This window comes from Sorex araneus, chromosome 9, assembly GCF_027595985.1.
Source record: "Sorex araneus isolate mSorAra2 chromosome 9, mSorAra2.pri, whole genome shotgun sequence".
Classification (NCBI taxonomy): domain Eukaryota; kingdom Metazoa; phylum Chordata; class Mammalia; order Eulipotyphla; family Soricidae; genus Sorex; species Sorex araneus.
This window is the reverse complement of record NC_073310.1, coordinates 2,502,837-2,518,830: the sequence shown is the minus strand read 5'-3', so window position 1 is coordinate 2,518,830 and position 15,994 is coordinate 2,502,837. Positions and strand designations below refer to the sequence as shown.

Sequence of the window (15,994 nt, the reverse complement as noted above, 5' to 3'; positions counted from 1 at the left end):
GCTCTGCGCCGTGGCTGGGGCCCCTCTACGAGGACCGAGGGCAGGAGGTGGGGCCGGGCGTGGTCGGGGCAGACGGCTGGGGACAGGGCTCAGGAGGCACCATGGTGCGCCCCTGCCCTGCCCTCCTCCCCTGTGCCGGCCCCTGGCCCCATTCTAGAACCCCATTTCCTGCCGTTCCTCCAGCAACCCCTGAGGCCGCCCCGGAATGTGGGCAGAAGCTCCGCCGGACGGTGCCCCCTCGCGGGCAGGCACAGCGGGAACCTGCCGGGACCCACACGCCCAGCGGCCCTCGGAGAACTGACCCTCCCGTCCCCGCCGCCCCCGTACCTGGGCTGCTGCTCGCCACGGGCGCCGCCGGGCCCTCGCACAGGCCTTCCTGCCTCACCGCTGCACTTCCTGACTGGGGGCGGGGGGCTGGGGTCTTCCCAGCGGCTCACAGGACGCGTCCCCGCCCCAGGCCCGCCCGGACCCGGCCTCAGCATCGGCATCGTCCTTCCGTCTTCCTCCTCCTCTTTCCGGCTCCCACCAGTGGCCGAGCTGTGTGGCAGGAAGCCTGTTCACCACCTCGGCGAGGGCCAGTTGGTCCCCACGTCCGGGGGAGCCCCCCCAGGCCCCCTCCAGGCCCGGCAGCCACTTCCCGCCCGAGCACATGGAGGGGCGGGGCCACAGCTCACCGCACCTGGGGGGGAGGGGACGGGGGAGAGGAAGGGGGGCTTTCTGTTCGGTTGCCTAGAGGTGGGGGTGGCGCCAAGTGGTCTATTTCTTGAGCCGGGCTGGGGTCACGTCGGGACCCTCTGCCCCTGCTCGTGGCTGCAGAGCCCTGCCCAGACCAGGGGTCAGGCGCAGCGAGGGGCCGGAAGTGGGCAGGACCCCCAACAGTTCTGCCACAACCTTGCCCACCCAGGTTCCTCCCCTCCCCACAGCTGCCTCTTTTCTGCAAACCCCCTTGTCCCAGAAAAGCACAGACCCCCCCCAAGTACCCCGACCCCGCAGCGCCCCACCAGACCCTCCCACCTCGGGGCCCCCCCACACCCCACCGGCAGGTGTGGGGGTTCTGGCAGACGTGGGCTGCCCTGGGCAGAACGTGTTCAGAGTGAGGCCTTCCCACCCACGCAGGGCCCTCTGGGGAGGCCAGGGACCCCCAGCCCCCCTCACTCACCCCTGCCTCGGGCCCCAAGGGAAAACAGCTGCATCTTTTTTTTTTTTTTTTTTTGCTTTTTGGGTCACACCCGGTGATGCTCAGGGGTTACTCCTGGCTCTGCACTCAGGAATTACTCCTGGCCGTGCTCAGGGGACCATATGGGATGCTGGGATTCGAACCCGGGTCGGCCGCGTGCAAGGCAAACGCCCTACCCGCTGTGCTATCGCTCCAGCCCCAACAGCTGCATCTTTAAACTCTTTGGCCCACGGGTATGAAAACCTTTGCACGTGAGGCTGTTGCATGTTTGGTTATTTTTAGGGCCAGTCCAGCTGCCTCCCTTTGGAACTGGACATAGCTCTTGTCTCCTTGGCCGGTCGAAGGAGGCTTGAGCAGGGACCCCTAGTACACATGTGTGTATGTGTATAGTGTGTGTGCATGCATGTGCATATGTGCACGGATGTGTGTGCATATGTGTGCTCGAGCATGTGTGTATGTGCGTGTGCGTGTGCATTGCCGTCCCCTTCGCCCCCATCAGAGAGGGGCCCCAAGAGCCCGCCGCAGGTGAGCCGCTGCCGAAAGCCAAGCCCTCAGCCTTGCACCCCCCTGGCCTCGTGCCCCCAAGCGCGGCCACGGTGTGCATTCTGGCGGGTCCAGTGACGGGAATATTTTGCAGACAGATTTCTAGAACAAGCGGCAATTAGAACAGATTTTCCCCTCCACCCCCTCCCCCGACAGGAATACATCAGTCCCACCAATTTCCCCGCTAATGATTTCCTCCATTAAATTAAGAAGAAGAAAATGTTTTTTTAAATGGATTACCGGCCCTGTGCTTCCCGAGACCACGTGACGTGTCATCCCCACCAAAGTCCCGATACATCAAAACCCCTTAATTAATCTTTAATAAATAAAAGCCCATAGTCATAGTCCCCTGCAACCCCCCCACTGCCCCCCCCGCGCCCGTGCCGCCGGGTCAACCCGTCCCTGCCGAAGCCTGGGACCCGACAGGCCTGGGCACGCGCCCCCGGCCCCAGGGTGCCTAGAGGGACACCCCCCAGGCTTAGACCCCCAGGCGCCCTCTCTGCCTGCAGGGCCAGGGGCCTGGGTCTCTGCATACCCCTCGCACCACCACCGGCCACTGGAGGTGGAAGGCAGCTGGGGGGGGGGCTGCTGGGAGGAGCCGGGGACAGCCCGGGGCAGGGGCTGCAGGTTTAGTCCAGGGAGCCACAGCACCGGGTCTCACGGTGACCCGTGTGCACACGTGCAGTAAGCGTGTAGGTGTGGCCATTCTTTGGGGGTTGGGGTCCCCCGTGATGCTCTGAGGACCACAATGTGTCGGAACGGAACCGGCCTCCCGCGTGCAAAGCCCGTTCGGCCCAGCCGCGGAGCAGGCCCAGTCCCCGAGGGCTCCAGGCCACTCCCTGACCACACGAGCTCTGCAGGACCCGCGGCCCCCAACGGGGCCAGGCTCTGGAGGGGAGGACACGCGGTCCCAACACCAAGGGCCTCCACACCATGGTGGGCACCCCAGGGCCCCACCGCCGCTCCCACTGGCCTTGCCCGTCCGGGGAACACTGGCCAGCCGGGAAAAGGAAAGAAAGCAGGAGGGGTGCAGTTCAGGCCCCCTCGCCTGGGGCTAGCCTGTCCTTGGTCCCTGGCCGGCAGGACGCCCCAGCACAGCCTGGGAGAGGGGAGTAAAGTGGGCAGGGCCAGGAAGGTTAGGGCTGGCGGGGGCGGGGCAGGGTGGGGCGGGGCGGGGCGGGGCGGGGCAGGCTCAGAGCGGGCCCCTGTGCCTGTCGGGACCCCTCCGGGCCCCGAGGGCTGCAGGGCGCGGGCAGCAGGCTGAGACCCCACAGCGGGTCCCTCGCGACCGTGACAGAAGAGACTGGAGGGCTGGGCAGAGCCCCCTGCCCAGGAGCGCGGGTGGGGGTGGGGCGCGTCCCCGCCTGCCCGCTGCGCACTCCCGGTGCCAGTCTCTGGACAGCCGTCGCCTGGCCAGCGCCGGTGACCCCGGCAGCCCAGGCGGCTAATCTCGGCTCTTCCTTTCCACGAAGGGCAGCCACGCGGGTGAAAGCGGAGAAGGCCACGCCCGAGAGCCCATCCCGCCCCCTGGACGCCGGCCCGGGGTCCTGGCGCACACGCGGGGCCTCCCTCCGCGGCGCCTCCTAGCAGGAAGGGCACACTGCTGTGGGTTGGGGTTCTGTTGGGGGGCACGGGAGGGGCAGCTCGGCCCGCCAGGCCTGGTGGCACGAGACAGACAGGCGTGTCCTGGGGCCGAGCCTGCTCTGGGTGGCACGAGGCCTCCCGGACCTGCACGGGGCCCGTCTCCCTGCGACAAGCACTTGTCCCTCTGTTGCCCCGACGTCCCCTAAGGCCCCCTGGCTCTTGCTCGGCTGCCAGAGCTCACAGCCCAGGCCAGCTTGAGGGCGGAGAGCAAAGCAGGGGTGGAGGGGGAGAGCAGCAGCGGCAATGTGAGGGGCACCCTGGGGCCAACCGGGGCAGCTGGTGGCCGTCCCCTGCCCCGGGACCCTGGCACACACACGCGGGTGCCGGGGCGTCTGAGCAGGCCCCTCAGCCCCGTGAGCCGCCTCTCGGCTGGGCGAAGAGCAACAAAGCCCCCGGCACTGAGGGGAACCATCTCCCGCACTCAGGACCTGCCGTTCCGGCTGCGGCACGAGCATGTCTGTGTCCCCCGGGCTCCCACGGGACGCCCGGTCAAGCCCCCCCAGCGCAGCCCCCCTGAGCAGGGGTCCCGGCGGCCACCGCCTCCTTCCTGCCTCTGAGCCTCTGCAGGGGCCGTGCCCACAGGTGGCGAGTCCCTCCCCCCTTAGGCCCACCTCGCTGCCCCTGCCAAGGCTGGCACACCCCAGGGGCACCACCGCTGCATGAGCGACGGCTCTGGGCGTGGGGGCGCATGCAGCCCGCCCCACTCCCCCCGCAGGACAGTAGGGGTGGGCGTGCCCAGAGACGAGTCTTCACTCCGAGGGACCTGCCGATGGCTCTGGACCCCGGCCCAGGAAGGGGCCTGACCTGAGCTGCCCCACCCGGGGAGGAGGAGGGGTGAGGAGGGAGCCCACAGCAGGGGGCGCATGGGGAGGGCGAGGGCAGGCGGCCCCGGCCTAGCAGGGGTCTCTGGGCAGCGTCCTCAGAGCCCGAGGCCTGGACGGACGGAGCCGGGACGCCACCCTCGGGCCGCAGAGAGGGGGCAGGCGGCGGAGAACGGGGCCAGGACGGTGCCCACCACGAGCCGAGAGAGGGGCCGTGTCCCCCCACACCCCCAGCAGGCGTATTTATAGCCGCACCCTGGCCGGGCACACGCGCTGCCGCGGGGGCCCCCGTCACACTATATTTATCCCGAAGCCGGGGGGATAATGGCGAGGCCAGAAATAGCCTGGAGACGCTCACGTGAGGATGCGGGGCCGCCCCCCCCCCGCCTGACCTCGCCCCCCGCAGCTGCCGCTCGGCACCGGGGAAGGGCCACAGCTGGGTGGGGTGCGGCAGCCGCTGGACACAGTCCAGGGCTTTGGCCGGCGTCCTGGACGGGGCTGAGGGCGATGGAAGCGGGCCAGCGGGTGCTGTACACTGGACACCGGGTCCGGGAGTGGCCACTCGCCCGCCGGGCGGGAGGACAGCACGGCCCTGGCCGCTGAGACGCGGGCGGGGGGCTTTCTGGGGGCGGGGCGCTCCAGCAGGGGGCTGGGGGGCACGAGGGAGACGCCTGAGGGGGCGGCCGCCCGGGGCCTGCGGCCAGCGCTCGGGGCGAGGGTGTCCTCAAGCCTCCCCCTTCGCTCAGAACGTCCGTCCCCGGGAGGACACTCTGCTGGCACGACGGTGCCCCCTGGCCGGGCCACGCTGCAGCCGCCCGCCCTCGCCCTCCGCTCCTGCTCGGCAGACCCGCACCACCTCCCAGACCTGGCCCTGGAGGGAGGCGCCCGAGCCCCCACGGCCCTGCCGCTGCCTCCCCCACTGCTGTCCCGCCCCACACGCCGGTGTTGTCTGGGGCCGCACTGGCTCGAGGCGCGGGGTCACTCCAGCACTGCCCCGGGACCGCCCTGGGCACTGTGTGGCCAAGCCCAGCAGCTCAGGGCAGGCGCAGCCCCGAGTCCACACAGGACCCTCCCACGGCCACCCCGCCGTCCCTCCCGCCCTACCCCGGAGCCAGGCCGGGCCAGGGAGGGCCAGTGAGAATGTGTATGAGTGTGTGAGGGAGCGTGTGTGTGTGTGTGTGTGTGTGTGTGTGTGTGTGTGTGCGCGTGCACACAGGTATGTGCATGTAAGAATGTGCAGGTGTGTGTGCGACGGTGAGTGTGCGCATGTGAGAGTGTGTGCATGTAAGTGTGTGTTCAGGTGTTGCATGTGAGAGTGTGAGTGTGTGGGTGAGTACATATGTTAGCATGTAGGTTGTGTGTGAAGGTGTGTGCAAGTGGGTATATGTTAGTGTGTGTGCAGGTGTGAGTGTGCATAAGAGTGTGTGTGTGCATGTGTGTGCATGTGAGAGTGCCTGAGTATGTGTGTGCGCATGTGATAGTGTGCCTGTGTGTGTACAGGTGAGTGTGTGCCTGTGTGTGCATGTGAGAGTGTATCTGTGTGCCCGTGAGAGTGTGCCTGTGTGTGCTCGTGAGAGTGTGCCTGTAGGTGCATGTGAGAGTGTGCCTGTGTGTGCATATGAGAGTGTGCCTTGTGTGCCTGTGAGAGTGTGCCTTGTGTGCCTGTCAGTGTGCCTTGTGTGCCTGTGAGAGTGTGCCTGTGTGTGTGCCTCTGTGTGTGCAGGTGAGTGTGCCTCTGTGTGTGTGTGCCTGTGAGAGTGTGCCTGTGTATGTGCATGTGAGAGTGTGCCTGTGTGTGCATATGAGAGTGTGCCTTGTGTGCCTGTGAGAGTGTGCCTGTGTGTGCCTCTGTGTGCAGGTGAGTGTGCCTGTGTGTGTGTGTGCATGTGAGAGCGTGCCTGTGTGTGTGCCTATATGGGAGTGTGCCTGTGTGTGTGTGTGCCTGTGAGAGTGTGCCTATGTGTGCCTCTGTGTGTGCAGGTGAGTGTGCCTCTGTGTGTGTGCGTGTGAGAGCGTGCCTGTGTGTGTGCCTATATGAGAGTGTGCCTGTGTGTGTGTGCCCTAATGCATGAGGGTGGGAGCTCAGCCCTGACTCTGCTGAGACAATGGCAGGAAGCGCCCCTCCCTGTGAGCCCAGCGCCCACCCCATCAGGAAGGAGGGACCCCCCCTGCATTGTCTCCACTGAGGGCCCCAGCCCCCGGGACAGGGGCCAGCACAGGAACAGCTGTGGCTCTGGGCGGGCGGGGGCCGCTGTCTGCAGGGGTCAGGCCAGGCTGAGCCACCCCCAACACACACACACACACACCAGGCCCCGTCCTCACGGCCTGCCTGCCCGGAAGGATGCCACGAGGGGGTGGTCACAGCCATGCGTGCACACATACGTGCACACACACACCCCCTCACACTCACAAATGCACGCACGCACGCACACGCATGCATACCCCCCTCACACTCACACACGCTCTCACGGACACACATCCCAGGAGCTCAGGGTCCGGCCTGCTGGTGGCTGGGGTCCGCAGGAAGAGGCCACCAGGGAGATGGACAAGGCGCCGGGACGCTGGAGTGGGTGGGCGCCCCGAGGAAGGAGGCACGTGAGTGGGCAGGGTAGCGGGGCGGTGCTGGGACAGCGAGGCGTCCATCCCGCTCACAGCCCGGCCCCCGGACACACCTCGAGCCCCGCAGTCCGGCTGAGTGCTGAGTGCGACCGTCCCTGGGCGGAGCTCGGGGCAATTCGAGGGGGGAGGAGGCAGGAGATGCAGCCGCAGGGGTGAGGGGTGCTGGGTCAGAGCCGTGCAGCAGAGGCCTCTGGGCCGGAGCAGGACGAGGGGGGGGACGCCCACAGGAGCTGCTGTCCGCCCGGCCCGAGGCAGCGCCACAGCCTGGCCACCCCTGGGAAGCGTCCCTGTGCCCTGCAGTCTAGGCCGGGGGTACAGGCCCCCGTCCCGGCTGTGTGACTTAAGCCAACACTCACCTCCTTGTGTGAAACGGGGTACCAGGGGCCCCCCAGGTGGTGACCACCCAGAAGGAGGCCCCAGGGACACAGTGGACACTGCCCCCGGAAACCCCAGCGCCCACCGTGCAGATGACCACAGGGGACAGCTGGGGAGAGGGAGGGGCCGGGAGCCCCCGTCCCAAGAGGGGCCAGGCCGGGGGCAGCGACGCGGACGGATGCCCTTGGTCAGTGCCAGGCTGCAGGCCTCAACCCCAGCTCTTGGGGTCAGTGGGGTTGCGGCTGGTGGCGGGTCTGACTGCAGGCCAAGGGCGGGTGCGGGCGGGATTCTGAGACCCTCCGGCCTGTGAGGCGCAGACGTCCCAGCCCCCCGAGAGGAGTGCGGTGGAGAAACAGCCTCCCAGGCAGCCGGGGTCCGCCCACCCGGCAGGAGGGTGACCCCAGGCACGCCCTGCCCGGACTGTGCCCGGGTGGCAGCAGATCCCGGGAACAGCGACGAGCCGGCAGCCAACGCCCAGATCTCGGAGACTCGGGGCCAAGGCCGCGCCCGGCAGCCCTGCCCGTGCCATGAGGTGCCCTCGGCTGCCCAGGGGGCACAGGTTGGGGCCGAGGGAGGCACGCAGCGCTGCTCAGAGACCCCAACACAGCCAGGGGCCTCAGCCTCCCGGCCCTGGCGGCGCCCCCCCCCCCCCACCGCGGGGCTGCCGGGCGGCTTGTGCGGGCGGGGGAGCAGCTGCTCGGCCTCCACCGTGACACCTCGGCGGGTGAGAAGGTCAGCTGTGACTCACGGCTGCGGGGAGCAGCGGGAGCATCAGAGGGAGGGAGCCCGGCTCAGCTGGGGGGCGGGGGGTGGTGGCGGGCAAGCTTGGGCCCTGAGACCTCGCGGGAAAGGGCCAGAGGGGAAGACCCGCCCGCAGGGAATGGAGGCCCGCCCGCCGGGGACCTGGGGCGGGGGCTGCAGGCTGGGCCTGAAATTCAGGGGTCTGGCCGCTGGTCGGGATCAGGGGATAGCGGCTTCCTGTGGCCCAAGAAGCCGCCCCAGCCGCAAGGCAGCGCAGGGGTGCCAGGAGACAGCACGGAGCCAACACGCGTCTGCAGGGTGGAAGCTGATACACATCTGCACGGTGCTGGGGCGGGTGCGTGTCTACACCGCGCGCCCGCACAGGGAGACAGCTTGGCCTTGACTCCCGCCCCTCTGGCACACGGTCACTTGGGTCAGAACCGCGTTCACCTTCTGCACAGACGGTGCCAAGGTTCAGGCATTGGGTCTCTGTATAACGCCAACTCCAGCCCTGATTCGGACCTCTACCTCCCCCTCCACGCCGCTCCCCCGAGCACTGGTTGGGGGGGCACGGCCCCTGAACACCCTCCCACCAAAACCAGAAGCTCTGAATTTCAGTCGTTAATGCCCGTGGAGGACGCGCGGCGGGGGAAGTGGCGGACACGACGGCGGGGGGAGCCAGCCGGCGTCCCTGCAGGCAGGCGCTGAAGTCAGAACTGGTTTCCTAAAAAAGTTCCAGAGCCCGGACCCCGCGCGGGGAGTGAGTGGATTTGTTTCTTTACACAGTCTATTAATAGAACATCAGTCTCTCCTCGTCCCACTAAATAAATGTCAAACAAACACTTAGAGAAGACCGGTTTGAGGGGGAGCCAGTGACTCGCCTGCCCAGACGTCCACATGTCTCAGGCTGGCCCCGCCGGGACGGGCTCCAGATGAGGGACGGCGCTTCCCGCCCTGCTGGCCCGGAGGCCGGGAGCAGGTGTCCGAGGCGGCCCGGCCCCCCTCCTTCCCGCCCAACTTGCCAGTCCCACGTCACAGGGCTCAGTGGCGCCCACTGCACCCCCCAGTTGTGCAACTGACTCCACTGTCTAGTTTGGGCTCATCTCGATGTCCCGCCAGAGAAACCCCCAGGCCGCGGCCGTGAGTCACACCCTGTCCCCAAACCTCCTTCCGTCGGTGGCTTTTCCTGTTCCCGGCCGGACACTCGGGGCTATCAGGGGCTCCAGATGGCGGGCTCGGGGCTCCAGCACCCACGGCGCTTCCGAGACCAGGCAGCACCCAGCCGTGCCCAGCACTGTGCCCGCGGCTGCAGGGATGCTCCGTCACTCAGACGGCTGGCGCTGGGCTGCGTCTCCGAGTGGCGCCCTTTCCGGCCCCTCGGGGAATGTGCTCAGTGCTCCCGGCTCCTCCCCCCACCCCTGCCTTTCCCCTGGGCGGCAGCCACGCGGGAGATCCTGGTGCTCGCAGGCTCTTGACTGCATGCAGTGGCCGCTTGGAGCAGTGCCACGGGTGGGACAGCACCGGGACCCAGCTCGGAGCTCAGAAGGGCCGGGCCGGTGTCCTGCCCTGAGCTAGCCCTGGGCCCCTCCAGACTCTTCTGTTTTCGTTCTTCCTTTTCTTTCTTTTTCGGTTTTTTTTTTTTTGGGGGGGGATGTGCGTGTGTGTGTGCATGCTTGTGCATGTGTGCATGCTTGTATATGTGTGTGAGCTTGTGCATGTGCATGTGTGCATGCTTGTGTGTGTGTATGCACGTGTGTGCATATGTGCATATGTGTGCATATGTGCATGCGCGTGTGCACGTGTGTGTGTGTGTGTGTGTGTGTGCAGGGCTTACTCCTGGCTCTGTGCTCAGGGATCACCCTGGAAACGCTCGGCCTGTGGTGCCTTGGGGCCGGAGCAGGTCAGCCCGCACCCGATCTGCCTGGTTATCTTCCCATCTCACACCTCGTTTGGGTTTTGTTTGGGTTTGGGGGAGACCAGCCTCTGCCTGCTGCACGAAGAGCATCTCGGCCTCCGTGCTCTCGGCCCCCGGCCAGCCCATCTTTAGTAAGACGCCGGGGTCTCTGCACCGCTGAAAGGGGGCAGGTGAAACGGGTTCTCTCTTGTCCCTGGTCTGGTCACCTGGTTTCTCCACCCAGAGGCCAGTTTCATCCCCTGCCTGACCCCCAGTTTCTTCATGGGGGGGGTGCCAGCATCTGTCACGCAGTTCTACCATGTGGCACAGGGGACCCCAGTGGAGGACAGGGGCACCGGGACCCCCTTCCCGAGGGAGAGTGCCCCCCGTCTGCCCCCACCCCCCAAGCGTGAGCCACACAAGCACTGAGTCACGGCCCGCTCTGGGCACCCCACACCAGCAGGGCCTGTTGGCGGAGGCCCTTGCCCCCTCCCCTTCTGGAACCTTCTCCGCCTTCTCAACAGACCCTCTTTAGGGCTGGGGCTGCCTCTCACCAAGCCCAGCCGGCTGGGGGCAGCGAGAAGCCTCCGGGAGCCCTGGGTGGGACCGACTCCCGGGCACAGGCTCTGTGGCGCCCGAGTCACAGGCCAGGGGCCAGACGGGGGCAGCTGCCGCCCAGAGCCCGCAAAAGCTCCCCGGGAGGAAAGCAGCGGGGAAATTCTTAGCGGCAGCAGTTGGTAGCATTATGTAAAATCCCAAGCCCACAAAAATATCATTTGGATGATAAAAAGTTAAATTTAGCTCGGTACAGAGTGACTAATACTATGAGGGGAGGCAGCACCCAGTTGCCAGGAGCCGATACAGCTGCTCCCAGAGCTTCTGACAAGCCTCGGCCGCGCAACAGCGGTTATGTAAGACGCGCCCGTGCGCCCCTCCCCCGCGGGCTGGACGGTGGGTCCAGCTTGGCTTCTCTGGGTGAGCCGGCGCCGGCCTCACAGATGGTGGGGGAGGGGCCAGGCTGTGCGAGGGGGGGCCCAGCCCCTCTGCCCAGGCCCTTCCCAGGCTGGTGGTGGCAGGCAGCTGCTCTGGGGGTGCCCATGAGCCTGGGCCTTGTGGACCCCGACCCTGGAGTCCGGCCTGACCCGGGTACCTGCTTTCACCTAGGAACTGAGAAAGGCCTGGCTGAGAACTGGTGACAAAGACGCATGTGCATGTGTGTGTGAGAGAGCACGTGAATGTGTGCGCATGTGTGTGCACGTATGTGCTTGTACATGTGTGAGGGTGTGTGTGCATGCAAGTGTGTGCATACATGGCTGTGCATGTGTGTACGTGTGCATATGCGTGCATGTGTTGTGTGTACGTGGGGTGCATGTGTGCTTGCATGTGTGTGCACATGTGCATGCTTGCATATCTGCATATGTGTTGTATGTGTGAGTACATGTGTGTGCATGTGATATATGTGTACATGTGTGAGTGCATGTGTGTGGAGTGCATGTGTGTGCATGTATGTATATGCAAGTGCGTATGTGTATGTGTTGCATGTGCATACATGTGCGCATGTGTGAGTGCATGTACTTGTGTGTGCTTGTGAGCACATGTACATGAGTGTGTGAGCACAGGTGTGTGTGCGTGCAAGTGCATGTGTGTGTGTGTGTGTGTGAGTTCATGTGTGTGTGTGTGAGCACGCCCACACTGCTAGGAATGGACCCGTGGCCTCACACAGGCCACCCCCGCAGCCTGTCCACAGGAGCCGAGGGTGGAAGCAGGGCCCCTGGGTTGCGGCGTGCAGCCAGGCCTGAGGGGAAGGGGTGCTGAGGCTGGGTCTCAGGCGCAGAGCAGAGGCGGGCCCGGGGCCCCAAGCCCTGCAGAGTCAGAGAGAGGACGGTGGGGCCTGGGGCGGCAGAGACGCATGCTCGAAAGAGGTGGGCAGGGCGCTCGGCTGCACCCCCCACCCCGTCCACCCAGCACAGGGGAGTGACCCCTGAGCACCCGAGGGGCGACCCCCCAGCCCAGGGGAAGACAGTTGGTGAAAGCGTCTGCACGTGCCGGGATGTCCCGGCCGACGTGCAGAGGGAAGCCTTCACGCGGCTGCAGCTCACGGGGAACAGAGGCAGCGGGCGGGAGGCCGGCAGAGCGAGCCCCGGGGAAGCCGCCCCTGCTCTTCTGTCCAGGAGCAGCTGGACGGTGCCCCCGCCCCCACCCGCCCCGCGACCGCCTACGGGCTCACGCTGGCACCAGGGAAGCTTCCAGATGAGGGCCACTCGGTCACTGGCCCTTCCGCAGTGGATACAGGTGTCAGCGGCTCCCTGGGCGCCCTGCGGGAGCCTGGGCAGAGGGGACGAGGCTGGAGCGGCCCGGCCGCATCTCTGCCCCGACTCCCACGACAGCAACGCTGGGAGCTGAGACCCCGGCACGGCCCGGCCCGGCACGGCACGGCCCGGCACTACTCCCTCATCCCAGGGGCGCCCTGAGGCCCGTCCTCACGCACCAGCTGGGCCCCGGGCGCCCCGAGCCCTCTCGCCCTCTGCTCACCAGGGCCCTCCTGGCCCACTCCGTGCCCATCTCCATGCCCACCTTCCTGCCCGTCTCCACGCCCACCTCTATGCAACCTCCATGCCCGCCTCCGTGCCTGCCTCCCCGCACGTGGTGATGCGGGAAACGTTCCAGCCCCAGGGGCTGTCTAGACCTTGTGGCTGCAGGGGGTGCCCGGCCAGCTCAGACACACTGGGAGGGTCGCGGGTCCCACCAGGCGCTGCACCCCGGGGGCCCCGCTGCGGGGGGGCTGAGACCCTGTCCCTCAGGGCCTCGGGCCCCGCGTGGGGTGCAGTCTCAGCCTCTCCCCCGGGGGCCCTTCTCCCCCTCCCGCGCCCCAGACTGCTTGCTCCACCACCCGCACATGATTTCTTCCCCAGGGGTGACGTTAATATATCATTTTCCCTTTTTAATTCAGGGTGCTGGGCGGGTGGTTTTATTATTATTTTCTTAATTTTAGTAAAAGCAAAAAAGTTCCACCGGGAGCCTGTTCTAAAGTAGCAATTTTCTTAATGGGAAGCAAACGCTAGCCGCCCACAGGGAGCGTCAGCGGATCGGGCCGTGGGGACGGCAGCGCCCCGGGGCCGGGCTGGGCTGTGCGGAGGGCGCACTGCGCCCCACCAGGCTCCCGCGCTGCTCGCAGCTGGGCTCCCGCGGTCCCACCCGTCACCGTGTCTGTGCACGGGGCCTGGGGTCCAGCTGTGAAGCGGCAGAGGCGGCGGCGGGAGCCGGGGCGCCTTCTCCTGCCACGGTGACGGCCACCACCACCGTCAGCCCCCGCTGTCACCAGCACTGGCAGAGCCACGGGACTGCCACCACCACCGGCGCCACCGAGAGCCGTCATGGCCGCCCAGAGGGAAGGCGCCTTCAACAACAGACCCCAGCTCAGCACAGACCTCCCGCACGGGCGGCCCTGAGGGTGCTCCCAGAACCACACACACACACACACACACACACACTCACACACTCACACACACACACACTCACACACTCACACACACTCACATTCATACACACTCACATTCACACGCTCACATTCACACCCATACCGGCACACACACTCCCATTCACTCACACTCATACCCACACACACTCACAACCACTCACACACACTCACATACTCACAACCACTCACACACACTCACACTCACACCCACTCACACACTCACACTCACATTCACACGCTCACATTCACACCCATACAGGCACACACTCACATTCACTCACACTCACACACTCACACACACTCACATTCATACACACTCACATTCACACGCTCACATTCACACCCACACACGCTCACATTCACTCACACTCATACCCACACACACTCACACACACTCACATTGACACCCATACAGGCACACACACTCACATTCACTCACACTCATACCCACACACACTCACAACCACTCACACACACTCACATACACTCACAACCACTCACGCACACACACTCACACACACATACAGTCACATACTCACTCACAACCACTCACACTCACACACACATACACAGCGGCTCCCCACTCTGCCCCAGGTCCCTGGAAGGTCAGGAACGGCGACCCCTGAGAAACCAACGCCCGTGCGGATGCAGGAGCCATGAAACACGCGCAGCCGGGCACCAGGTGCCTCCTGAGGACATCCGGTCCCGGGACACGAGCTCCAGGCGGCCAGCAGGTGCCTGCAGCATCTCAGGGGCTGCCTGGGCCCCCGGGCTCCCGCCCCTGAAGCAACCTTCTGGCCCCAGATGCCACGGCCTGGGGGGGCTCAGGAGGCCTCCAGGCGCCTGCTCGCCCCCGCCCTGGGGTCGAGGGCCCCAGGATGAGGGTCCCTGGGGTAAGGGCCCTGGGGTGGCCCCTGGGGTGAGGGTCCCTGCGGTGGGCCCTGGGGTGAGGGCCCTGGGGTGAGGGCCCTGGGGTGGTCCCTGGGTGAGGGTCCCTGGGGTGAGGTCCCTGGGGTGGTCCCTGGGTGAGGGTCCCTGGGGTGAGGTCCCTGGGGTGGTCCCTGGGGTGGTCTCTGGGGTGAGGTCCCTGGGGTGGTCCCTGGGGTGAGGGCCCTGGGGTGGTCCCTGGGGTGAGGTCCCTGGGGTGGTCCCTGGGGTGGTCCCTGGGGTGGTCCCTGGGGTGAGGGCCCTGGGGTGGTCCTTGGGGTGGGCCCTGGGGTGAGAGTCCCTGGGGTGAGGTCCCTGGGGTGGTCCCTGGGGTGAGGGCCCTGGGGTGGTCTCTGGGGTGGTCCCTGGGGTGAGGTCCCTGGGGTGGTCCTTGGGGTGGGCCCTGGGGTAAGAGTCCCTGGGGTGAGGTCCCTGGGGTGGTCCCTGGGGTGAGGGCCGTGGGGTGGTCCCTGGGGTGGTCCCTGGGGTGGTGGTCCCTGGGGTGGGCCCTGGGGTGGGCCCTGGGGTGGGCCCTGGGGTGAGCCCTGGGGTGAGGGTCCCTGGGGTGGTCCCTGGGGTGAGGTCCCTGGGGTGGGCCCTGGGGTGAGGGTCCCTGGAGTGGGCCCTGGGGTGGTCCCTGGGGTGGGCCCTGGGGTGAGGGCCGTGGGGTGAGGGCCACACACTGCAGAGCTGCATACCCGCCTCAGGCCCGCCCCCCCACCCGGGAGCGGGGCACAGGCATGCGGGTTTCAGGTGTGTGGACTCGGTTGCAGGGAGCTTGCTGAACACACGTGCCCTCACACACGCATGCATGCACATATGCACTCACACGTGTGCACGCACGCTGCCAAGCGACAGACGAGGGCGGAGTCCTACATCTGGGCGGCAGTTCTGCGGTTTGGCCGCCCTGCGCCCGGCCCGCGGGCCAGCCCTCTGCCGGCTCCTCCGCCCGCGGTGACGCCCGTCCTGCGGGCTCCACACCAACCCCGCCGCGCCGCGGGTCCTTGGAACTCCCAAGGCCTGCGAGGAAGCCCTAAATCTTGTGTGTGTGATGGGGGGGGTCTGCGATTTGCTGAGTCGCACTAGTGGGTGTGGCCAGGGCGGCCCCAGGGCAGAGCGGGACCCGCCAGGCTCGGTCGCACCCCACAGGCCACCCCGAGGTGCCACCCAAGTGTCCGAGCACTGCAGCTGGAGCGCGGTGTCTGTGGCGGCCCGTGCCTAGGAGGTGGGAGGGCGAGGAGGCGGCGGGGGGGGGGTCGTGTAATAAACGGTGCCACCCCAGAAGGCCAGCGTGTCGCAGAGGGCGCCAGGGCTAAGCCTCTGTTGGCGAGAGCGGCCAGCGCAGGGGACAGCTGGGCGCCGGGCGTGGCTGGGCCAGGAGCCAACCCCCGAGGGGAGCGGCAGAGAACCGCGGGGATGTCTGCACCGCCCCTCCACGGGGTGCGGGAGCAGGGCCCCTCGGAGGCAGGGGGTCACACAGACGGTCCGGCTGGGCCCAGCGGCTTCGGGCCAGGACCCGGCTCCCGCGGGCCTCAGGGGCGGCTCCTCAGCGGCCAGCGGAAGCCATCTCCGCCCAGGAGGCCTCGGGCAGCGGAGGACAGTGACCAGCCGAGGAAGGAAGCTGCAGGATGGGGCATCCCCGCGGGGTGGGCTGGGCTGGGGGGAGGGGTGCCAGGCCCGTGTGCCCCCAGGTGCCCTTCCTGGAAGCAGGCGGGAAGGTCAGAGCCAGGGGCCTGAGGCGGGTGGCAGCAGCCGGCGGGGGGGGCACCCCCAAA

The 15,994-nt window shown here is 66.9% G+C and overlaps 1 protein-coding gene across 3 annotated transcripts in view; it reads right to left on the bottom strand.

The window, feature by feature from the left end:
• Window positions 1–15,994, bottom strand: part of PITPNM2 (phosphatidylinositol transfer protein membrane associated 2) — a 58,054-nt gene that overhangs the window by 35,606 nt on the left and 6,454 nt on the right. The window contains exon 1 of one of the 3 annotated variants that reach the window (XM_055117894.1): window positions 9,085–9,258. The exons of the other annotated variants lie outside the window; for them this stretch is intronic. The gene's annotated coding sequence lies outside the window, so the exon portion shown is untranslated. Of the gene's footprint in view, window positions 1–9,084; window positions 9,259–15,994 lie in introns of those variants that run through there. 3 annotated transcript variants of the gene reach the window in all.